The sequence below is a fragment of the Battus philenor genome, unplaced genomic scaffold, assembly GCF_028537555.1.
Source record: "Battus philenor isolate CCGP_79_NKW_IND1 unplaced genomic scaffold, ilBatPhil1.0.hap1 SCAF_26, whole genome shotgun sequence".
NCBI classification, from domain to species: domain Eukaryota; kingdom Metazoa; phylum Arthropoda; class Insecta; order Lepidoptera; family Papilionidae; genus Battus; species Battus philenor.
Genome location: NW_027181689.1, coordinates 8,033,077 through 8,059,368, shown reverse-complemented (window position 1 = coordinate 8,059,368; position 26,292 = coordinate 8,033,077). Strand labels below are relative to the sequence as shown.

The 26,292-nt window shown below is 33.2% G+C and overlaps 1 protein-coding gene across 2 annotated transcripts in view; it reads left to right on the top strand.

The window, feature by feature from the left end:
• Positions 1 to 18,511: 18,511 nt before the first annotated feature.
• LOC137925300 (solute carrier family 41 member 1-like) overlaps positions 18,512 to 26,292 on the top strand; it is a 70,897-nt gene continuing 63,116 nt past the window's right edge. For both annotated transcript variants that reach the window (XM_068768740.1, XM_068768738.1), the window contains exon 1: positions 18,512 to 18,798. The gene's annotated coding sequence lies outside the window, so the exon portion shown is untranslated. The remainder of the gene's footprint in view (positions 18,799 to 26,292) is intronic.

Genomic DNA, 26,292 nt, shown 5'->3' with positions numbered 1-26,292 from the left:
ATTTTATAACAGAATAAACATGAAGTATTGAATTGGCAAAGAAATAAAATGTATGTCATTATTTCCTTAGACATCGGCAATATTTCAATAAAATGTGATTATATGTATCTAGCACATGTAGAAAACTTATGATTTATGTATTTATCAATATATGTGCAATGGTAAGACAACAGTTTTGTCAAAAGTGCATTTGAGATATGCTGACACCACTGAATTCGCACGACACTATGATTTTATCGACACATTTGACGTCACACGATAAAAGTCAAGTCTTTTGTCTGTTATCACTGTAAGAAAGGCGTTTATTATTGATAATAATTATCATAATCTCAATGAGATCTGTATCTTTAAATAACTACAACTGAACTGATTTATTTTTGTATTTCGAAATGCAATTGTAAGTAAATCCCCGGTACATTGATTGAATTTCAAAAAGATAAATCTTTCGTTTAAAGAATATAACAATCACAGAGTAAACACAGATGTGAAAGAAATATTTACTCTGTGGCGTCTTTCGCACTTTTATTTTTAAAATTAACTTCAATGACTTCCGCTTTCTTGGAATTTGGAACGTCTGTAGGAATTTAAAATTTAAATATTGTTGGTGACTTTTATATAAAGGAAAGGATTAGAGGATATGGCGGTGACTTCTTCTAGAGTAGACTTATTCCTATTTTTAAGACATTGAAACGTATAGTACAATAGGAACATATTGCTCTCTAGGAAAATAATATGCCTAAGGTCACACTACTAAAGAACAATTACGACCTATAAAATGCCTAGGAATAAATTCATAATGAATTGTGAAATGTGGTGGAGGTGGGAGTAAACCGTGTAAGCGAAATTTCTCTATAATCTTCTGAAGGATTTGGGACTAAAGGGCGAACATCAGACTATTTTTCAAATAGTTTTTCAAAACTACATTAGAAGAATTATAATTTAAAATTTCTTTAGGTTGGGAGAGTAGTCAGGTTGCGATGCTGACCACCGATGCATTGTAAGAAACCTCTCTCATCCTGCTACCTGGGCTCCCAGCCCCAAGCACCGTATCTGAACCATCTCCCTACAACGCGTTACCCCCAGCACCGGCATGGTAAATCCACGAGATGCTAAGTTAGGTTCCACAACAACAACCAACCCATTGGATTAGAGTAGACCTAGATTTTTTATAATTATATAGATAGACCGAACCTTGGTAGCCCAGCGTCAGAGGAGTGAAATTTGCGATCGTACGTTACGTGTTCGATTTCCCGGGATACTATCTTATATAATTCATACTATTTGCATTAATTATTTAGAATTGCCACAGCTGACGAAAAAGTTTCCGGAGGATAGGCAGCCGCGACTTTTGCGTACCATAATACCACAATGCAATCGCCAACTCGCCTGCCAAGCGTGGCGATTAAGATATATTCCCCATAGACATCTTGAAAGGAGACTTTTGCCTTGCAGTGGGCGTCTGTGGGGTCAAACGACGATATACATAGACTTTATTTTTTTATTGTTGTACCAATACCATGTTTTGTACCATAACATATATGATTAAAATGTATATGTTACGTGAATTGAACGGCGTTAGAATAGGACGATTATACGGTTTTAGTTATTTTCATACCATCATATACTACGGGTTACTATTAAAAATTAATGTTGCTGATATATATTCAATTTTTGAATCATAATAGTGATTGTCAGTGCAATCTAAAACATGGGAGCATCAAATTCTCTTTGGGGATAGTTAATTATTGTAACGACATAAGTAATTATAACCTTGTCATAATTATAATAACAAACATTTTTTTGTTGTCTGTAGGCAAAGTATTTCACTTTAAAACCTATTTACTCTTGAATTACAGTTATGGCTAACAGGAAACAGGCTGTGTGCACTGATGTGGGTTGAAGAGATTTTAGTAGTGTAGGGCTGTCGTGAATCCGTGCGTTTTGCTGCCTGATCAAATAAAGGAGATGGAGAATTGACTGACTACTCCATCTCATATTCAATAATAAATATAACTAAAACATTAATAAACCTAAGTAGGAATAGTGAAAGACATGAGGAAACAGTTTAAAAATAAAGTCGTAGCAACTTTCTTGCGATATTATTATCATATATAATCATTATAATAATCTCAGCGAAATTATTATATAAATGATGATATACATTTGTAACTTTGGTAAAGGTTAAGAAGTACAATATTTGATTAAATAGATAATAATTATTATACCTTTTCATTACCAATTATACCTTTTCCTTTATAAAATTTGTAATTGTTTTACGTGACCGTATAGGCTTATAATAAACTCCCGTGTAGTATTTTTTAATTATCGTGCAATGAATTAAAAAAGAAACTAATCTAAAACTCTTTTATATTATATCGTAAAGGTTAAATAAAAGATTTGGATATGACTGTTGAAGGCTCTTCTCAAAATAGAATGCGATCGTGGAATCGTATTTTAAGTTGTAAGTTGCGATTATACGGGAGCTCAATTTGATTATAGTATCTGTCAAATTGGTATCTTCTGTACTTCGTGACGTATACAAGTGGTCACTATTATTGATCTAAAGTGTATCATAAAACATACAAGTATAATATATTCATATTTATTAACAATTTCGCAGACGTTAAGTGTAAAATATGGTTAAAATCAAACTTGTGACGTTTGGCCAATATTGTAATAATTTATACGACTAGTTTGCCAATGATAATTTATTGTATAATTTCTAATCCCAAACACATCTCTAATCTACAGGGTGATTGGTGTAAAAACTTTAAAAGGATGAATACGAAGCATATTTATCAGTAAAAAGCTTCAGAGCTTTTAGACATATCTCTTTTTTATTGGTTATAGCCAAAGCTCTGTCTCGCCTGCTGTTAATCAATGACGAGGTTTGAAATCGTACATTCTTACCTAGAAGATACTTATTCACTCTTGACATAAAGACATTCCGAGTTATAGCTAATTGGAAACAACGACATTGGTAGGTTGTTACATTCCTTAGCTGTTTGTATTATAAAAGTAATAGAAAACGCTTAGTGCATTTTAAAGTGATTTTGAAGGTTTGACGGAAGAAAGCAGATGGCGGAATTGATTCGTGTAACTTCGAAATATCCTCTCCAAAATGCTGTACGTACATCGAACACCCAAAAACCGGCAACTTTTCGCCGATACTCCAAGTTCTGAAGTTTAGTGCTCACCTAAGGATTGATACCTATAAGCCTCTTGTCTAGTCTTTGTATGGAGTCTAAAGTTTCGAACTATATTATACACTTGACCGGACTTATGCTGCATAGAGATTCAGTAGCTGTTTTGATGTAAAACACTACCGAACCTTCAACAGGATACCCAGCATTTTGATTATTAAATGAGCTTTGGATTTAAGGAACGAATCGCAATTTATAAAGTTATCACTCTGAAATTAATTATTTATTCATTTATTTTTTTCTATTGAAAGGCGACAAGCCTGTAACTTTTACTTCTAGAAAGTAATAATAAACTAATTTTCGGGGTGATTTGAAATAGGTCTAAAAATATTAAAGCTATTTCTCAGTCAAATCAGATATATATTTGCCGCATTAGTCATTTTACACTTAGAACCAGTTAACTTGCATAGGTCACTAATAATTCCCTACCGGTTTTAGGCAGATTTATTAATGATATATGTAACCAAGACAATATAATATTGATATGTGGAGCACGTAAGTCTCTTTGTCTTTTGTATGAGGAAAATTAAAAAAAATTACCGCACGGACGGCCCGCTTTGTAATGTGGTATAAACGGGGAAACCCTAGAAGCCTTATGAACTACTGAAGATTTATGACGAACAAAATCGCCACTAGCACATGAAGTGAAATAATTACTTTAGAAATGGTCAATTATAGTGTGAATGAGGCTTTATTTTTGCAAATGGCATTAAATGTCAGCGTTCTTACATCTATGTTGTAGACACATAGATAATTACTTGTCAACAAACAATAGAGCGGTATACGGTACCATGACATTACCTATACCGAAGGAAATTTGCCAGACATATAACGTTTGCCGACAAAGATAAAGTCGAAGTAACGTTTTGAAGATAATAACATCGTCAAAATGTAATCATTGTAATATCATCGTAAACGTATATCATTATATAAATAATGATTTACTTTTGTTACATTAATGAAGCTTATAAATTACAATATTTGATTAAATAATGTTTATTTATTATTGTTAAAATAAATCTTTATAAATACAATGCAACCTATATATATATATATATTATATTAGGAAAAAACGCTATTCTTTTTGTTCTCCGTTACTAAAATGAAACTTTAGTAATGTGTCTGTCAAAATTACATAACCAAATCTCTTATTAGTGCAAAAAAAATCATTTTACAAAATGGCAATAATTACATCTCTTATGGACGTCAATATGAGTCAACCATATGTTCGGATATTAAATGTGTAGCAGCATTTATTGTGAAGCCATAAAAAGAAAGCCGTTTAACATTGACAGCGCATCGTATAGAAGGAGAAAACGTGGATTAATGCTGGCGATTAGATATACCTGAAACTCCTCTCCTAGTGACCCGACAAATGCTTAAAACCTGAGAAGAACAAGAACAAAAACTCCGTTGGAGTATATATGTTTTAAAAAAGAATATGAAATGATTTATTTTATTTATAAGAAGGTTTCTTCTGATTTTATTGGAAATCTTTCTTGGTGGTGATGACGATAACACACTTTCTCGATAAATCGGTTATATTTTTGTTGATATACATTTTCATACACGTATTGAGTCCCATGTAAAAGGTCTGCCAGAAAATAGAAACATAAGAAAGAAAGAAACTTCAACCCGAGAGCTATAGAAGCAGCAAAACGATGGCACGAACGAGAACGGAACGAGGATTGCTCTCCCCATCACGACCCGGATGAATGAAGAAACAAAATTCTCGAGTCACACAGATACGAACAAAACTAGTAGTAGGAGAAATTTAAATTTAGCTCGAGAATCTCCAATCCATGAGCCACGTGACCGACGAAGCTGTAACAGCCCCATAAGGCTAACAGCACCGACATATAACAGAAACAAGAAATATACGTATTGAGAAGCATAGCATCATTTCTTTATTTTTTATTTTTTAATTCTTTTAATATTGCGTCTATAAGAGCGGTATACAAACGAAGAAAGGGAAAATATGGGTACTTTATTTAATATTGATATATTCTCGCTTAGTTGCATTATGAGGGCAAATCGTTGTTCATCAGATGCGATATCTATGTACGTGTATATGTTTAATACAAAATAATTTAACAATCAAGTAGATATCGCGGCTTCTGGATGTCATTAAATTAGTAAATATTTTGTGGGCAACTGTCTATGATATTGCATATATATATTATAATCTCCCATATTATCATCGCTCACTACAAGGCTCAGGTCTTCTCCAAAGATCGCCACATTGACCAGTCTTTCGCTGCCCACATTCAGCGACTTCTCGCGACCATAACTATGTCTTCTGTCTACCTAGTGATGGGCCTGCCCACGCCGCGTCTACCCGCTCGTCGCCTCTTATATACCTTTTGTCCCCAACGGTCATTTCCATGTAATGTCTCTAAATTATCTTGTAATAAACAAAAAAAAAACTCTTAAAAAAAGGTACATGCGTTCTATTGTAGTGTAATTTTTTTTTCATTTTAAGTAATAATAAAGCTTAGAAATAAATTTCTCTACTACTGTGAGGATGTTGTAAAAGTGACGATAAAAAAACCGTCTATTTTGTGGTCTCTTCTCTGATCAGGCTCTTAAATTTAAGGTGAAGGATAATTTTACAGTTCAATCTTATTTAAGTTACTGTCAAATAGGCTCTTCTGGCATTTTTATACAAGTGATCACTGTAAAAGCTCCTTTGTTGTTAATAATATGAATAAATAAATAAAAAGTTCATGAAGTCAGTGTGATGGTTTTTATATATTATCATATTATATTTATAAAATGTATTATGCCGTAATACGTATTATACCTTATTTTATATAAGTACATATGCTCTATATGTATGTGTGTATAATTATATATGTATGTTTTGTACACGTTAGCTACAGATTATTTATACTTCCACTGTTTCCATATTATGGTTGGAAGAAATTGCCTAGTGTGATAAGACCGACCATTGTACGTTTTCTTTTGTTTATTATTATATAATTATATGTTTTCTAGGTGTTCAATCAATAATATTAAACGAAATTAAACATAAGATTTTCGGAAGTTACTATTTTTCGACTATTGGCATTAGAAGATTATTACGTTCAAAAATGAAATAATAATCGTTATGTTAAATGTTATCAACTTATAATATTTGTCTGCAGTATTACAATGTTAGTGACATAAAATCGTTTTATCTATGTACATAAATTTGTCAGTTTATAATTAAGCTGTTTTATCTTTTACAAAAAAAAGCAGATCTGTTTGTGATATGATATCCTACATTTAGAAATACTTAATGCGTTATATCCTATATGATTGTCTCTTTCAGATATACAGGTTGATTAGTTAGTGTGAAAGCTTTAAACGTGTGAATGTATAGCACATTTGCTGCCAATAAATGTATGATACAAAAGATCTATAATTCTGAGTGTTAATATTAAAAATTCTAATATCTATACATGAAAATTAATAAATGTTAATACCTTTTTTATATTTAATGTAATCTATTTCAGAGCGATCAATTTTTAATACAAGGTGTTATAAATGTTTTATAGCCACTTGGTTACAAAGAGGATCGAATAAGTGCCTCCACGTGGATGGAGATGCCGTGTTCCATTGAGAGAGAGAAGGTGATAAGAGTAACAGTGTAGAAACTTGAACGAACCGTTAGTCACATCAGAGTGCAAAACACAGCATTAAAGCGCGACATAATAACGTATGGAATCTAGGCCCAGCTTTTTACTAACAATCTCTATCAAATCATGTTTTAAAAGCCTTAAAAACCAACGAGGGACTGGTCCGTCACGCAGTTCCGCCAGCAAAGCGTCTCGTCGAGATAGGTACATCGCGTACATAGGTCATAAGAGTGTCCTGCTTTCTTAATTTTTGTCTATACTTTTCTGTGCATCACAGAAAATAAGACATACTTGTTGAAGTTTTAAGAAGGCTCTTCTATAGGGAAGTGACGTTCTACAGCCTTAGTAAAACGGATATTATAAAGATTAAGATTTATTATTTAGATCGGAAAAAAATCTTTCAAAGTTTTTTTTTCGTTTTGTTAACCTAGATCTCTTAACAAAAATCTATGGAGATGTTTGCATTTTCGTAGTATTTAGACGAACTAATATTTAGTTTAATAATTTATTATATCTCTATTGAGATGTGTTTCATAAATTCGGATTTAAAAATAGTTTATGCAACAGATTTAGAATAAAATAAACAATCAAGTTTGAATTGTATTGCAAATTAGGTCAACGACCTATTATATACATACTAATCACGATTGAAAATAAACTTAATTGCGAGCAATTAAAAAAATGAGACTACAGTCATTTGGTATCGGACGGTTAAAAACTATTTTATTAATTATTATGTTTCTATATTTTGTTTATATAAATCACTCGCAAAGTAAACCAAAAATGAAGTAATGTTAAATGTGAATCATTTAAGGAGGATTGTGTGATTGTCAAGAACTATTTTTTTTGGTTTCGTCTATATTGTAGCCTTATGAAAATTTACAGATTCCGCAGGTTTTGAGTAAGAGTGCGGAAGACACCTAGCCTAAACTTAGTTTCGGTAACTTAGCTCGAGGGTTCCTTCGTCAACATCGGCAAAAGCCTGTACATCACATTCAATATTACCGGATTAGGGAGGCTTCTTAACTGTACGTTAATTTAAGCGGGCAGTTTGGCCCTCCAAAGGCGGCCTCGGCTAGGGCAGTCAGTCAATAGGCGATAACATTTAAATTTAATGGCACCCCCAAAGTTCAGCACCTCGACGTGGTCTTTTGTCTGGCTAACATTGCTATTATTTCGGAAAGCATTAGTTCTGTGAGAAAATTGGCTAAATAAACTACAGCGGTGCTTCTGTTGAGGAGACGAGTACAAGGCAGATACCAAGGACCGTCCCACCCGCTTTCTGAGTGACTCCCCGCAGTCACCTGACACCCCTGTCAGCTATGAAGAGTGAAAATCCCTCCCCCACCCGAGCGCTGGCTCGTTGGACTACACCTCCGGGTCCGGGTATCTAGGCTTGGACTCAGAGATGGAGATTGACGGATCGAAGCCTGTCCCCTGAACCAACGACTTCACCCTCATCACCGGCAAGAAGAAGAGGCCACTTCGTGCTGCTCCTTCCCCTACTCACCGCGGCAGTACCTCTAAAACTGCCTTCCACTGGCTAGCCCGGCCAAAAATGCCGTACGCAAAGTTGCTCCCAAGCAACCGTCCCCCCAACTAGTGGCCTCCCAAGGCCCTCCCGAAAACGGGACTAAACCTCTCCCGACCGTCTTTCTCCACGACAAACAAGCATGGAAATCTGTCCACTCGTGGCTTCTCGCCAACGAAAGGGACAAATCAAGAGCTAAAAATACCACTCAAGGTATTATAATCAGCACGCTCACTGCCGACGACTTCCGTCGCTTCACCCGCCACCTGCGTGAGGAAGGCATCTCCTTCCACACGTACGCCCTCCCCGAGGACAAGCGACTTCGAGTCGATCTCCGCGGCCTCCTGCTCGAAATAGAGATCGTCGACGTAATCGATGACCTCAAGAAAGCGGTCATCCCCGTAATCGACGTGAAGCACGTGACATCTCTGCGCATCAAGCTCCCCATGCCACTCATTATAGCAACCACAGAGTTTTCCTCCGAGGAAAATTAAATCTTTGCTTTTAAAGAGGTCTGCTCTCTTTCAGGGGTCTCTTTCGAGGCCCCTCACCGCAGAGGCATTGTCCGCCAGTGCCACAAATACCAGCTGTACGGCCACGCAGCCCGCAACTGCTTTCCTCGTCTCCGGTCGGTGCGTCAAGTGCCTAGGAGATCACGGGACTGCAGACTGTCCCCGTCCCGCAGTCACAGAGACACCACCCGCGCATGTCTTGTGTCGAGTGAATGAACCTCGATTATTGAGAGATAGTCCTAGGTTACAATTCCTTGTTCTTCTATAATGCAAATTTTTGTAACGTAAGGAACACAACAAGTCTAACAATCTCTTCAAAAGCAAGTTTTAAACATTCGTATTTTAATACACTTAAAAAATACACAACTTAATTGTTGGAAGTTATCATTATCGGAGCTATCAATCCACTTTGCGAGCCGGTCAGTACGACCATCAAGAATTGATTTAAAAGAAGCGATGTTTTTATTAATTATGTCATCTCAAATAACTAACTCAAGGTATTGACTGAGGCTATCACATTTATTTAGAGAAACAAGAATTCCATTGTCTTATTATCGATGATGAAAAAAAAATCTATTTCTTTAATTGACACAATTTAAAACTTTGAAGGTTTTTCTTTGACTAATTTCTGTGTGAAAAAAATCTCGCAGGCTAAGTTAAATAGATTTATTTAGTTCTGTAAAGGGTACATATAATAAGATACAGCCAAAGTACAATATGAAACAGTTACTTTTTTACATAATAAATTAATCATTAATTCAGAATACTACCCTATGTATACAGCCTGATGAATGAAACATCTGATATTATTTCATACATCATACTATATTATATAGGTGTAGAATTAAAATCTAATCTAATTTGCTTTTTAAAGTACCAATATTGTAGTTTAAGGCATATATTTCAAATCTATCAACTGTAATCTTTTTCTTATCCACTATCGTCCAGTACTATAAGACTAAGGTCTACGACTTATGTGACGGTGATGACGGCACTGGAACGTGGTTTTTCACTTCGGACCAAATTGGCAAGCTCACAGCAAATTGGCCACTTGAAGTAGCAGTGACCAGGCTATGTAGCGCCTATAAGAGATGTTCCTTATGATGGGTAAGAAAAGGACCAATATTTAGCCAGTTTCGCACATGCAGTAGTAGTCGTGCAACATGGTGCACCGCCCGCCAGTCCGCTGATAAATGCGTTTGCGGCAACCAATGCGAATCACACAACTGCCACCGCCAAATCACTCAACACGTGTTTCACCCCTCCACGGGGCATCTTCAGAAGTTATGATACACTGATTAGTGCCAAACATAGAGTGACAAACACTAATCGGTGGTGTGCGGAAGTGGCTAAATATTGGTCCTTTTCTTACTTAGGATGGACTTCCGCAAGGTAACGCCTGATTCCATTAAATCTTTATGATGGAATCCTTAGGTTCTGGAATAGAAACCATTGAATAGCAAGCGTAAAGGATGTTCAACCACAAGGCGCAATGACCTTGTTAAGGACGCAGGAAACCGCTGAGAGGCATCTAGCGGTGAACCTTCTGTATCTGATAAAACGACAATGATCATCTACAATAAAATTATTGTAAAACCTGTATTTTATCGTTATAGTATTGTAAGAAAATGTATTATTTTAACAAATCTCTAACAAGAAGATTTCAGGTTTGTGTAAAGTAATTCGGAGATTTTTTATATTATAGTCATAATCAGTTTTTAGTTGGAACGCATTGGCTCTAGTTAAAACTGTTTTTGATAATCAAAATATAATGTAGTTAAATGGTATTTAATTTGTACAGTTTATGAAAATTCAGGCACTTTTATCTTATTTTATTACTTATTAAACATTCACCTTACAACGAAATGTTTGATATTAAACTGAAAGTCTTCGACTTCGACTTTGCTTTCGTGTAATTGAAAATACACGAGACGAAGATGATTACGAAAATGCGATAAATAAAATATGTATAACGGATAGTCCAGATAATTCAGAAACTGCGATTGTGTCCAGTTGCAGTTGACGGCATCGGATTACAACCGGAACCAAACAAAGAGACAAAGTAAGAAGTGAATATGACTTTAAAGCAAAAACATCTTCTTTCGTAGAGCTTCCTATAATACCACAAAATGACAAAAATCTTAATGTTGTGACAAATATAAATCGACTAATGAGGGTATCAAGAGAATCATTCCATTAAAACTTAAGAAAATATGATGATTCAGATGCATTACACATTCCAGTAGTAAAAGCTACCTATTTAAACGTGCTTTTCAGGTCAGAATTCGACATTTTTTTTGCATAAAGTTGTTCCGGACACAAATTTACATTTGAAAACTTTTGAATGTCATAGGAACAGGCCAACGCATTACGTACGCAAGAAAGTGTATGTGAAAAAAAATGTATCATATAAATGGTTTCCGTTGTTACTGTAAATGTCACGATCGTTTGTCGTGCATTAAGAAATGAAATCTATAATATATACCACAATTTTAAGGGTGTCCTTAACAATGTTATTTAAACGTAAAATTATTATATTTAGATAGACGACTAGATACATTGACTCTTTTTCTTAGATAATTTTAATTTCATATCTTGTTTTCAAATAAAGCTCGAAACGACTAGTAGTCTTATCTTACAATTAAAAATACTAGCAGTCATTTCTAGTTTTGACCAGGCGTTTCCAGTTTTAACTAAAGGCATTTAGCAAAAATTTGTTTTGTAAAACACGTTTTAACAAAAAACTTGTTTTAACAGGCTTAGAAATTTAAAAAAATATATAAATTCGATCTACTCCGCCCCCACATGAAGTTGTTTTAGAATAAAGAAACGTATCCTTTTACAGGGTTTTTATGACAATATAAGCAAAACGTCACTCTGATAAATGATACGCCATACAAAGGTATTGTTAGGCATCAATGTAATTTTTTAAATTCAAAATCACACCAATAAGACAGATCGTTGGCCTCGTAATCTTCATTTGTCCGTAAACAGAACTACGGTCAGCAGCATTATTGAATACTTTAGAGGTATCCCATACATCAACGTGGTATCTCACTTCATGTCTCCTTTGCATGGTCACAGTTGCTCAACGAGTCATGAAGAAGACTATAAAAAACTTAAATATACAAAGTGATTTTTTAATAAACGTATATTAAACTGTGTGCTTAAAAACTAAACAAATGTTTAAACATATCGTCGAATGTAGCAATACAATGTCTCACTGATTGAGCGCGCCATTTTTTAAAACAATGGCGGCTCAGTAATTTCCCGCGCAAATCAATTTTCTTCATTATTGATAGTAAAGTTACGAGAGAAAATTTTAAAATTGTTGTTAAACGAATATATTTTTTTTTACTGTTTTATGTTTTATATAATGTATACTTTATGTTACGGTAGTCTTTTTTCTTTCTTAGGGAAATCATACACTTCCTACCTTTCGTACCTTCCCGGTAAAATGTTTTCGCGTACTACCGTAGTTTCAATGGTATACGGCCTAGTGCCTCAACGTCTTAACCCGCCTCCGAGGGGCCAATATATACGTGCGTCGAATCAAAGTGAATGGTCGTCAAGGTATTGTTATAGGGGTTGGAAGAGAGCGTGATAAAACCTCCTTCGACGTCTGTGTCTGTATAACATTGTCAATCATGCGGTGGTAGCGATATCACGTCGCATGAACTCGTGCATGTACTACACGGATGAGACTCAAAATGCGATCTCTCATCGATGTGTTGAATACGGCAACCGCCGCAGAGATACTGACGTACATCCTGAGGATGCAATGTAGAGTAGGGATAAAGAAGTGGTTGCACGAAAGGTAATCTTAAAAACTGGACATTGTTAGGGCGTCGTTAAGACAGATCAAGAGACATACCTTTTTTTACCTAAACACTAACATGCAAAAACGTGAGCAAAAAAAAATCGGAAATAATAAACGTGAATGTACAACAAAGGCACGGACGCTAATGTTTGTGGGACATCGATCCTAATAAAAAAAAGCCGTCCATGTCTCCGGCTGTTTGTGAGGAGCTCTGTTGTTCTTTCTCTTTGCCTCTCTGTAGTCCCCTTCTTCAACAACTAAGGTACCGTTTACTACTTTAGATGGGCTATTATTGCGGTTATCTTGAACAGCCCTTTCGTACTTATCTTTATCCAAGTCATAGCGCTTCCAGCCATAACCTGCGTCTTCAATTCGGTGATCTTCTAAGATTTTACCCCACATTATTAATTTTAGAAAATTATATTTCACATTACATGAATAAAATACTGCGTATTCCAGATTATTATTGTGTCCAAGATCTTTCTCTTGACTTAGAGCTATTATACATTTCGAATACCTCTAGACGTTTGGTCATACTTTCTTTGTGTGAGAGAATCAATCCCTATGTATTTTCGTGGTAGGCATATTCCACGAAAATACATAGGACCTTGTCACGATATATTATCGAGATATACTATATAAATTGTGTTAATTTTTTTAAAAATATATGGCATTAAGGATGCTAGTTAGGATGTTAGCATGTACATTACTTAAAGTTGGTATAAAAAAATCACTTTTATTATAAATTTAGGGATATTTACGATTTTTGAACGAATAACAATTTTGAATTTGGTTTTAATTTGCATCGGAGAGATTCCGTAAGGTAACGCCTGATTCCATTCAATAATTTTGAATTTGTTATACCTTGTTATTGTACTGATGGCCGCTGGGACCTTAAAATTCTCTGGAGAGAAGATTGCGGATTGGCAAGCTCAGCGAAGAACGGTCACCCACAAGAACGACAGACGACTTTGTTTTAAATTTGTCCCAAGACCTGAATACAGGCCGCTTTCAACGGCTCTTATTACAAATCCATCGGAGAGGTCACAGGTGCCCACGGCTGGACATATCCGAAGACATTCTACGGCTGAGTGATACATGTTTCGTTATATTTACTGCATTAAGGTATTGCATATATCATTTAATTTTTCATAATTTATCTTAAACCTAACAAGAAATTCTAAATAAAAGAAACAATATCTTCATGTAAAAAATTGTGAAAAAAGAAGACAGTGAAAAGTTTTTGTAATTAAGATATATTACTGAATGTTTAATTCAAAGGTCATATACCAACTTAATTAATGAATAATAATATTGCCTTGTTCCATATTCACCTAACGCAATAGGTTCTGTACGTATATAGAAATAATATTTTTATAAGACCTTGTGGATTCTATCAGACAAATTGCAAGGCTTTAAAATTTCGTTTGCAACAGGATATTGCATTCACGGCTTGTCTCAAAATATTTAAAGTACTTTTTTAATGTTTTTTGTTCATCACACCAATTACAACAAAAATTATTTTTTTTTAACAATATGTTAAAGTCTAATTTTTTATTTAGTTTTGTTTAATCATTTTATTGTGCACTTTACAGACTCTGACTTGTATACAACGATAAAAGAATAACAAAAGATTAATTTCATAGAAGCTATTAATAAATTATTAGGAGCACTGTAAACCCAACGGTAGAGGACGGAGACTTACGATCGTAGGTCGCGGGTTCGATTTTCTGGATACAATCCTTCATAATTCACACTTTGTGCTTTAGTTATCAAGGATTGTCACTGCTAACAAATAAATTTCCAGATGATGGGCAGCAACGTCCTCTGCTTAACATAATATTACACTGCGATCGCCAACCCGCTTGCCAAGCATGGCGATTGTGTGATATCCTCCCGTACATATCTTCAGGGGAGACCTTGCAGTGGACATCTGTGGGCTGTAACGTAGAGGCAACTGTGTATACATTCACAAAAAACTACTTGTAAAGTTTAAGAATTACATTACATATATAATAGTAAAAAGACAACATTACTATGTAAAGGATTATTTTTAATAATAGAGCTTTTTTATTTTAAATATACTCTTTTCCCCAACTTGTTGGGCAGGGACATACACTACTTTCACCCTCCTTTTCTCATAATTCACCATTTCTTTCTTCATTTCCTCTTCCATCCTTCACATTTTCTATCATTCAGCACACATTCAAGAAACAGCATTCATCCACATTACATTTACGCATCGCCTGCCATCCATCACATTACATCCGCCACACTTCCTGTTACACTTCCTGTTTTATTATGCCTAATTACATCACCCACCACCCTGCAACGAAACCGCAAGAAAGTATGGCGGCACAATAACAGAGCTTGAAAATGAATAGCTATGAAAGACTACTACTGCCACTGTTCATCATCAAATATTTGCCTACAAAATAGTTACTTATCTATGAGACCTAGAAGAACGTATAACTAAATGTATTCATTTCTATTGCTAACCTTGTCTTTATCGCTATTATTCTTATATTTGTCACCATTCTTATGCAGATAGGTATGTTGTATACATTGCGGAACATTAAATGATTCGTCATGGATCTATCTTCATTAGTTAGGCCATGTCTGTTTACATACATTTTTGAATAGAATTTATTTTTGTTAAGTGTACAACGACTGTTATTATAACATATACAAAATAAATATTCTTAAATAAAAATCAAATTTAACAAGGAATTTAGATGAGGGAAATAAGGTTATGTGTAAAAGTAGATTGAAATGTGAAGAATGAAAGGAGAAAGATAAATAAAAATTACAAATACGACAAAAATTACTTAACACTATATTGTAATATCTGCCCAAAGCAAAGGGATAACGAGAGCCCAAAATAAAACATAGATCAAGGTAAATTAGATATGGCTCTTTTCATAGGTCAATTGAATTCGTTTACGTACCAGACATAGGTCACCCCCGTGGATTTCAAGCGGCTTGCATGAAGGTCGTCGGAAACATTGCATAGGGGCGCTTTTAATTGGTCCTATTGCGAAACTATGGGCAGGCCTATATTAAGCTGTGGACGTCCGATAGTTGAAATGATGGTGTTAACGGAGCGGGTGAATGTACCAAAATGTTATGAATTTAAAATTAGTTATATTTATTAGTAATATTTGTATAAATATAAGTAGCAGTAAGGTGAATTTAAGTTCTTAGAAAGGATATAAATATATGTGATTGGCTGTAGGTGCAAAAGTTTAAAGGGTTGAATGAATGCCGTCAAATAATGTGTGAGACAGCACTTACAAAAAATGATAATAAAAAGCGTTTTCAAATTTCGTATTACTCTATATAAAAATTAATTAATGTTCACGTCCGTTTACAGAATTTTTTCTCCCAAAAGTATTTAAAGATAAAAAATAAATTAATATAATGAAAAAATAAAATAACGTACTTCGAAACGATCCAAGATGATTGGAAATAGATACAAAAGCTTTAAATTTTTTTGCAGATAAATGAGCAATATATTCACCCCTTTAAATCTGTTATAGCTATAACCAGTTACCTATATATACCTGAGTAATGGCTTACTTATTCAAAAATAAAACCTTTTTTGATATGCTTGGTCGAAGAAGTCATTTAAAACGCGAAACTTTTCTATACCGCAGCAACCCTGAATGAAAACGCCAGATAGCGCATATTGGTTTGCGTAAAAAAAAAACGCATATTGTACCTCGAGCAATGACCGGGGCCCGGAACCGGTCTGGCAGTAGCACGCCGTCCGAAACCCTCGTCTGTAGCCGTCCAGTCGTCGCATTGTGTCTTATCACAGGCCGAACTCACACGACCCGTTTCCGTCATAAATAATTTAAATCGCGTATTTAATTCGAATAGCGATGGATTATTCCGTCTATGGTAATGAAGTTGCGAAATCTTAATACATATGTATCTGTAATACACGTAAATCTTCTTTTAGAAGGTCATATTTTTAGAAAGGTCATTTGTATTAAATATTTTGTATTTTTATACTAAACAGTGTGAAATTACATGCAATGAAAAGCATTGTTAAGAAAACATTTAGTTATTGTATAAGTAAAACGGTAATTTAAGTTACCTGTTTAAATAAAAATATGGTGCGGTAATATTTTATTGCGTTCATATAAAAATTCATATTTACAAAAACAAACTAATATTTACATTTTTTTTAACAAACAAGCGATCGCATCAAGTTATTGACACACAACCTGCAAGTAAATGCATTTGAAATGTGTTTACACAGAAGAATATTAAGAATATTATACAGATTCAAAATCCGTGGGGGAAGTCTATTCAACGTCATCATCCTAGTCCTATAGCCACAGTGTAATCATGATGATGATGAAAGCGTCAGTAGGATAACATTTTAACATAGTGAAAAGTCTATTGATTGTAGTATTTGATTTTCTAATTCATACACTGCCTCTTGCCTATCTCTGTTTAATTTAATGTTATTAAAATTTGAAATGTGTCAGATTTTAAAAATGTCAGGTGCTCAAATTTAATAATACGATTTATGTTTATATTTTAGAAATTACGCAAGTTTTTTATGTTATTCAATAATTAAGTATGATTGATGTATACTGCGAGCTGTTAACCAAATAAAGAAAAAAATATGGAGAAAATATTTTAGTCATTTTTTTTATATCTAAAGTCCCTACCACACGTAAAGATAATTTATAATTATAATTCTATAATATAATCCGCATTTTATAATTATAAATCTAAAGATTATAAGATTAAGATAGAAGATTTCGTGTAGAGAGTAGAGACACGTTTAAAATTATATTTTCCCATATTAACACGTGACAGTCATATTCGCAATAATATATATATATATATATATATATATATATATATATATATATATATATATATATATATATATATATATTAGAGGTGTAAAATACAGCAAATTTTTCAACATTTTGTATACACATTTCTTTATTAAAACCGCAATTAAGTAACAAAGTCAATTAAATAAAATGCAAATCTTATGCTATTGGCTATCAATAATGTTCAATCAAATATACAATATCTTTACTGACCATTCGTGTGCTTTTCTCAATCTTTATCTCAATTAAAGTAATTACTCTCATTATTCAATGAATAAAAGAAATTAATTTTGATAATTATATCTTCTATTTAATCGGTTTATTGATGAAGGCCGTGTTCATTTTAAATCGTCTTGAAGGACTCGACCTTCATCCATGATCATACTGACTTCTTTCCTCGAGGGAGTAACAGAGAGTCCAGTTATTGACTCTACCTGATCAGACCTGCAAATAGGTGTACATTCATCTAGTCTTTTACTATATACTAACCAGTAGTTTTTCGAAGTTTTTCGGTGTCTCTGAGCGATGACGCAATAATTTAAGACTTTAGGAAGCATATTATAAAGCCTAGAATTCATCTTTAGTCGGGCGAAAAAAGACTTGTTGGTGCATCTTGTTGTCTATGGCATTCGTAACATTTTTTTGCAACACCACATTTAAAAACGTCAATCCTTTTCTGAATCATACCACGATTTGAAAATGTAGAGAATACCTTTGTGGAATTCATTTTTAAAAAATAATTCACATTTTTGTGCGTCATATGAATTTAACTATTAAATATCATCAAATGTAACGTAAATTACTTTGCGTAATGTCTGGATAGAACACACACACATATATATACTTTTTATATCAGTATTTATTACACCTTAGATTTTTCGATTGTCTGAGTTAAGTGTTATCATTTGAGTTCTCCACCTGATATTAAGGCAAAGGACGGCCACCTTGAAGACAGTCTGCCCGTAGCCGCCGCACGGAACGCACCTGCGCGTTCGAAATTCAAAATTCACGATCCACTCGCGTATGACGCCGAAATGTAATTGCATTTTGAAAATAGAACTCTTCAACTGCATGGCAAGGAGAAAGAGAAAATAAACTCGACAGTGTAAATAATCTGTGTAAATATATTTTTAAAATTTTCTTTTGGAAAGTGTTTTCCTTTTATTTAAGTGTGTGCATAAAAATATTTTTTTATTATTCTTAAAATCCTGTGATATTAGTAATTAAGGTAACCAGTGAACATACAGCTGCAAGTAAGTATATTTTAATTTTTTTTTTGCAGTTTTAATTATGCATGGTGTAATATAACATACAATTAAGTGCTTTCTGTAAACGTGTTTGTCTTATTTTATGGTTTAAATACTGACTTTAAATATTCGCGTGTATTAGAAATTAAAAAAAATCCTTATTCTAAATTTAAAATATTTAATTTTAAATTTGGATGTAACCGGACGTGATCATTGTATGTTTTAATTCGATACGGATACTCGGTGAGCGCAGGTAAATTTTTGTACAATGGATGCTTATACCTTTAATAAATCTTCATCTTTCAAAAATAAATACGGTCTATAGAATTCGGTTATAAAAAGAACACAAATTTAGAATCTACCGATCTGGGTGGGTCTGTGGATTTATTTTTAGTCTGTTTACTTTTAAATGTTCTTTTTTATTTTTAATGCCGTTGAAATTTATTATGCGCCAGTTCTATCTGAACAATTATTTCTAACAGTAAGGGTGAAATTAAAAAGGTTACAGTTGATTTATTATGAATTTTTGGTGTAATTTTATCGCAAACTAACTTAGTGACTAACTTAAAATTAAATTTAAAAATTATCAACGATCAGAAAAACATTACAAATACCTAATTTTGCTTTAACAACTTCGCAACTTACTTTCGATCTTATTCAAATTAAAATGTAATAACATAAAAAAAATTAATTATGACATGAATGTAAAGTTTTTTTTTTACATTTGTTATATTTTTTGTCTAGAATACTGCGAAATAGAACAAAAAAAGATTTTTTCAATGTCAAGCATGTTTTCCAGCGTGATTGTCAGAGTGAATATATTACTCACACAGCATATAATTATATTTACATTAAATGCTTTCGTAAACGTGTTTAGCGTAAATAATTATTACACACATTTCATTGCAATTTTAACGTCATTTCGTGAATGAAGTCAAATTGATATAATGATGATTATACACTGTTTTTATTTTTGAAACCATATTTGCGTAACGAAGTTAATGATGTTTTAATTTATTTATTTTTGCACACTAAAAATTACAATACAAGAAATGAAGTATACTCATAAGCATTCCCATTAATCAAGATTAATTTAAAATCGAGTGATATGTGTAGTGGATATACCCCGATGTTTTTTTTTTAAACAAGTATAAACACGTAGTATTTTTGATTTGAACAGTTTATTGCTGCTAGGTAAATTCAGTGTAATAAAACGAAACACAATAGTTTATGCTTTTAGTAACATAAGACAGAAAATTCTTTTATTTTATAAATAAGTCTTATATGATAGACTTTTTTATGAAAATTTCTAGTTTGACGTTGATTAATGGGACAACCTGTAAATGTTTTAAAAGTTTGTAAGTTAGCATTATACTGTTAATCTTTTATTATAAGTGACATTAAGTAATTAAGTTATGTATTATCTTACATTTTGAAGAATTTCGGTACACCAATGTTATATTAATTAACATCCAAAATCTGCTTGAAATGATTAATATAAACAAAAAACAATTATACAGTTTGCACCAAAATCTTAGGTTTCTGTTGTAAACTAATTTAATAACAATTTATAACGTGGGGATTCAATACATATAAATTCTTTTCCTTTTTGATCTTTTACGCCAGTCATTGGATATTTAAGGATAAAACAAGATAGAATTTTAAAAATAAGCATCTTCAAAAATATATATCCCGTAATTAATTTATTACACTTGTTATACAAGTTTTAGTTTTATTTCCTTTTTGTATATGGCTCTTATTAAATTAATTTATTATTTTAATTACACGATGAATCGGTTCGTCTATAAATAACAGAAGCGTTTTTTCATCCTCTACTTGTTGTTTCAGCGATAACACTTTTCGAAATAATACAATAGCCGGCATTTAATTTGGCACGACTTCAATGAAAATATTAATCCTTTATAAACACAATGATTTTTAATTACTCTAAGTGTAAGCAGTCGGAGCGCTGTCCGATAAAGACAACGCTCTACAAAACCTAACCCAGCCGATCTTTGCCGAAGGTATTATTCTTCTGAACTATGTGTCATATCAAATGCCAGTATATAATTAGCCTTAGAAGTTGAAAATGATCCCATAACAATTACTGATAGAGTTGTAGTTCGTCTAGAGCGTCTATCAAAAATAACTATTTTTAGAAATAATAAATAAGGTAATGTTAATGTAGTAAGAAAAATCGTTTTTAAAATTCGGATTATTTATTAAATAATAATTTTAATTGTCTACTACCTGTTTCTGTAGAATATAGGGACAAAAGTCATTCGGCTAAAGCATTCCTATAGATAAATTAAATACGGTAACATATTTCAAACTGATCACTTTATAAAGAGTGTTTTGGAAAAATGAATAAAACCTTTAAAGATTATTGCTGATAAATGAGCATCCCGTTCACCCGTTTAAACCCAATCGTCCTGTATATATTTAAATTACCTATTACATTAACATTTTACATGGTCTCTTTATGTACATATTTTGCGGTATATCTAACGTTTCTGTTACCGCCAGATACGTCGTTCTCTTTGTACCCTAATCAAGCGGTAAGCCTAATTTACATTTTTCACACAATGGAAAAATACTTTCCACGTGTAAGCCAGGTAACAAAAACCGCGTAATCTACTTTATTATTACCTTTTTAAATTACGATTGGAACAATACAAATATGCTAGAGTTTAAAAAAATTAATGACCATTATATGAATATAGAAACTTTTTAGACTTGACTTGTGTTTGCTTTTTTATCAGATAATTTTTCAAAAATCGAAGAGTTCATCATAATTGCTACTATTTTTTTATAGTTATCGAAAGATGCCGAGCGTTGTCTCCTTCCAACCGGTCTTATTGGAAATCTGTGAAAGAAGTCGTATGTCGTCTATGAGCTATGAGATCCACGTCTGGGCATTGACGTTTTATAAAATAATGATGATGATATGATTATCATAGATTTGCAATAGGACTGCTTGTAATTGGCCTGCATCCAGTGTTTTAATGACTTCAACTGGATTACCTGTCCATTTTTTTAAGACCCTGAGCTATCAGTTCTGTGATATAAGTTCTCTATATGGTCTGCTTACTATCACTTTGACCTTCAAATTCGCTGTGGTATTTGGAATAATTCGATTACCGCAATTTAAATTTTTTTTGAGAATTTATGGAGGTGGCTTCAATGATCTACTAAGTATATTAACAAAAGAAACATACAACTCTTTATCTATAAAATGTAGTTTGTTGTCACACCCTAACAAACAGGTTTAGTTATCTGTCTCACTCGCACATTTGCTAAAGGCGTACTGATCTACATAGACGCTTCTACTAGCTAGAATTTCTTCTGCCACTTCTACTTCCACGCATTAACAGTTTCCGAAGTAGTAGTAATGTAGACCAGGCAATGGTAGCCGACCAAGACAAGGTTCAGCACTCTCGTGCGCCCTTGACTCGGAATGCTGCGTATTGAGTGACATTCCAAGACGAGGTCCCCTCAGAAGCCTTTGCACCAGGTCTCTTAGGAGCGCCCGCCTAAACCATATGAGAGCTCGGTGGCCTTCTTATGCAGTAATGATACATATTACATAACGGCATGAGGTGAGATACATATGAAACACCTGAGCTACGGTATATAATCTAGCTTTATAGCTCAGGGGCACTGTAATGTAGCTTATTCTAAGCTCTTTCACCGTATTGCTCATTTCAGTCCGTAAATGTCAATAACAACAGTACAGACCCAATCTGAAAAACTACATTTTTCATTTTTGTTTTGTTAATTTTATTTTGTGTTTTTCCATTACAAGCCAACGCTTAAATTTTAATTTAATAAACATCATGATAATCGGATCTCAGTTATGTGTTGATTAAAAAATAAAAATGCCTAAAAATTTAGTCAAAGTCTATATAAACTGGTTTGAATATATTTTTATGCATAAGAAATGTTGATGAAATTTATATACATATATCTATACGCAGTAGGTATATATTTACGTCTTTAGAAACAGGATGTTTTAGATAGCATTATACCAGTCTGTTAAACGTAACGAAGTGATAAATAATCCTCGCCAAAAACTCTTTCAAAGTCAACTGTTATCATGGTAACAATGTCAATAGAACTGATTATGTTCCTTTATATTTTGAAGATTATCTAATAAGATAATATGCTGAGAATGGCGATGGCCTAGACGCCAGGACCTCGGGTATTATTTAGCGGTCGAATTGGCTCACTTATAAAAATATGTTTACTAACAGAATGTTTGCTATCGATCCATTAATCAACGCCAAGTCGATATCAGTTAGAGGCTAACCTATCCTCGAGAAATAAATATTTAAAATTGTTGCCTTTATAAAGGTGAATGAATTTTAAGCTCCTTGTGATATTCTATGACAGCGGTTGTTTACATTTGATTCTTTTCTTTTTTTATACTACCGTGAGTGATCCTTTATAAACGAAATACCGCATATAGCAATGTTTTGTTTTTAAAAGAAAATAGTATATTTTATCAAATCTCGTATTTATTTAAGAAAAACAACTTGCTTCATTATCGGATTACGTAAATATAAGACAATATTTTACGAATTGTCTCGAAGATTTTTTTTACCGACTATTGGCAAAGTATTTCACTTCTGTGTACTATGCTACATGCTTGCCTAGAGCCTATTTAGTATAGAAGCGTATAAATATATTTAGAAGCCTATTTACTCTTGATTTGAAGATTCCCAAAGGAGTTGAAGTTATAGTTAGCTAGAAACAAAAACGCCGGCCGGTTGTTGCATACATAAGAAATATGATGGGGAATAAATTAATGTAACTCCGACACAAACTCTCCAAAATGCATTCCATAGAACAACGAAAACACTTTTAACTTAAACTTCAAAAAGTTAATCATGTAAAACAAAATAAATTTTAAACTCAATATTTTTTAAAATGAGAACTAAAAATTTTTTCACGGAATCGATTACCTTACAACCTTTTTGTACAAAAATGCGCGTGAATTAGTAATACATTCAGTACGTGTTAGCAAATTAAAAAAAATGAATAGATAATTGTTAACTACGGAATAGCACAATGATTCAACAAATCGAAGTTTTGATTTTCGAACTTGATTTTTTTAATTGATTCAAAAATGGTATATGAGTAATGCCTTTTTTTTAATGTCGTATTTTGTCATTGTTAAATATGTATTCGATTTTGTGTCTTCTTAAACAACTTTTATCGATTCTATGGAATTATACGTATATCTATTTCACATTGTATAATTTATTATTTATTGCTAATATATTTTATAACAAGATATGTTTACGATTTAAAAATTCCAAGAACCAGGATCCGGAGACACAACAAGAATCGATCAATTTTTTCATTAGTGATACATTGTTTCTCGAATTCTGCGATTTATACCCGCTGTGTTGCGCACACGCGCTCACGTAGTACATATATTAGTTTACGCACACATCTGTACAAGTAGCCATATACATTTCTCATTTACTCTGTGATGACCTTATATAATTTCATTTATTTTTTTAATTTTGTATAATTTTAAACTATTTTATATAATTCACACTGTGCATTAATTATATGGAATTGCACTGCGTACCTCCATAATATCACACTGCGATTGACAACCTGCCTGCCAAGCGTGGTAATCATGTTATATCCTCCCATAGATGTTTGGAGGTTGAATAATACCACCTATTCGAGGCATAAGCCTTGCAGTGGACATTTACAGGCTAAAATTACGATGATGAAACCAACGTTTCAAAATTTGGAATTCATCACTGTGAAAAATAAGGGACAAATTTTGTAGTATTTCATCATAATCGTTTCAGCCATAGAACCTCCACTGCTGGACATAAACCTCCCCAAAGTTTTTCAATAGAATCGGTTGGGAACAGTCCACCTCCAGTGTTTCCACATAGCTCCATTCCATATATACGAGTATTATGGGAACCGGAAAGTAATTTCGTTTCTGCGTATGTCGATAGTTGATTGTCATTTGGTAGCTCAGTTACTTGAAAGACGTTACTAGATGGCAAAAGGTTGTTGATAACGAAGGTATATAATAGGTAAAGAAGGTATGGAATATATTGTTGATAAGAAATAAAAACTTTTAAAAATGTTATCGCTTAACTCAACGAGAGCGACATTACTTTCCGGTCCCCTAAATATATCATGATATTTCGGTACAGACATAAGTGAAATTTTGGTGACTCACAATATTTTTTATTTATTTATTCATATTATAACTCACACAAGATCATTTACAATAACCTTTTGTGTACGTCGTGAAGAAGAAGAAAGCCAGAGGATTCAATTTGATACAAACTAAAATCACATTGAGCTCTCTTATAATGGCATCATTCAATCTAAAACTGCGTTCCAAACGCGACTTGATCTAAGAATTGATTTCAAACTTAGACGGGTTTTCTTGTGATCACATCCACAATATTTTGAACACGTATAATTTTTTTGAAGTTAAATTTAATCATTGAATTATAATATTTGATTTAATAAGGTAATTATTATTGTAAAGTCAAACATAATCTTAATAAATAGTTTCGGTTCTATTGTCCTTCGTCAAAATGTCAGTCTTAATTGTTTATCGGTCTTGCGTTATTTTGTCCGGACATGAAATAAAGTCTATTATAATAATTGAATACAACATATCCAATAGAGTTGGAAGAATATATCTTATGAATATTAGCTGCCTATCTTGCTAAAATTGATCGAAATAAAATTAAAAGAAAATTTAAATCATGTAATAATATAATGGAAGTATACATCATAGTTAAAATCTTGTATTTATTAAAAAGGTTTGACTTTTCTATTGTATTTTGGTCGTCCAAAGACCTATTATAAACTTCTTTCAAACGCGACCGATCAAGTCGCAGCTCGATCCTCTCAGGCGCCCTTGAGTTGGAATTCTAAACGTGTATTGAATGAGAGCTTGCGCCGCGGACCCCTCTTGACCCTTACAGCAGGAACGCCCACCTAAACGATCTAAGGTCATAATGACCTCCGAAATTTTGAAAAAGTATTAGCATTTCTTTGAGTCCGAACGATTTGTTTGAAGCGTATAGGTGGAGTTTCTTTTGCGACTTCTCTTAGCATCAGAAAATAGTAACCGACCAAGTCGAGGTTCAGCGCTTTCGGGTGACATTGAGTTGGATCTCGACTAAGACTAGACTAATGGTGTGTAGGGTGACAGCTGAAGCCTTCATAAGAGCATTTGCTTAAGCGATCTAAGTGCTCGGCAGCCTTCCATTCCGGTAATATTGCATGTGAAGTTACGATTCGGGCCGGAAAGGATTAGAAAAAAAATGGTCGAAACGAAAGAATCTGTCAAGAATGAAAAAATGACATTGAGAAAACAAAGACGAGAACACAAATAATATGAGAGAGCAAATAATTCAGACAAAAAAGAATGAAATTTTTTTTTTAATTTTGCTTTTAATATTTTTATTGTCGATATCGTAGACATTAAACGAAATATAATTA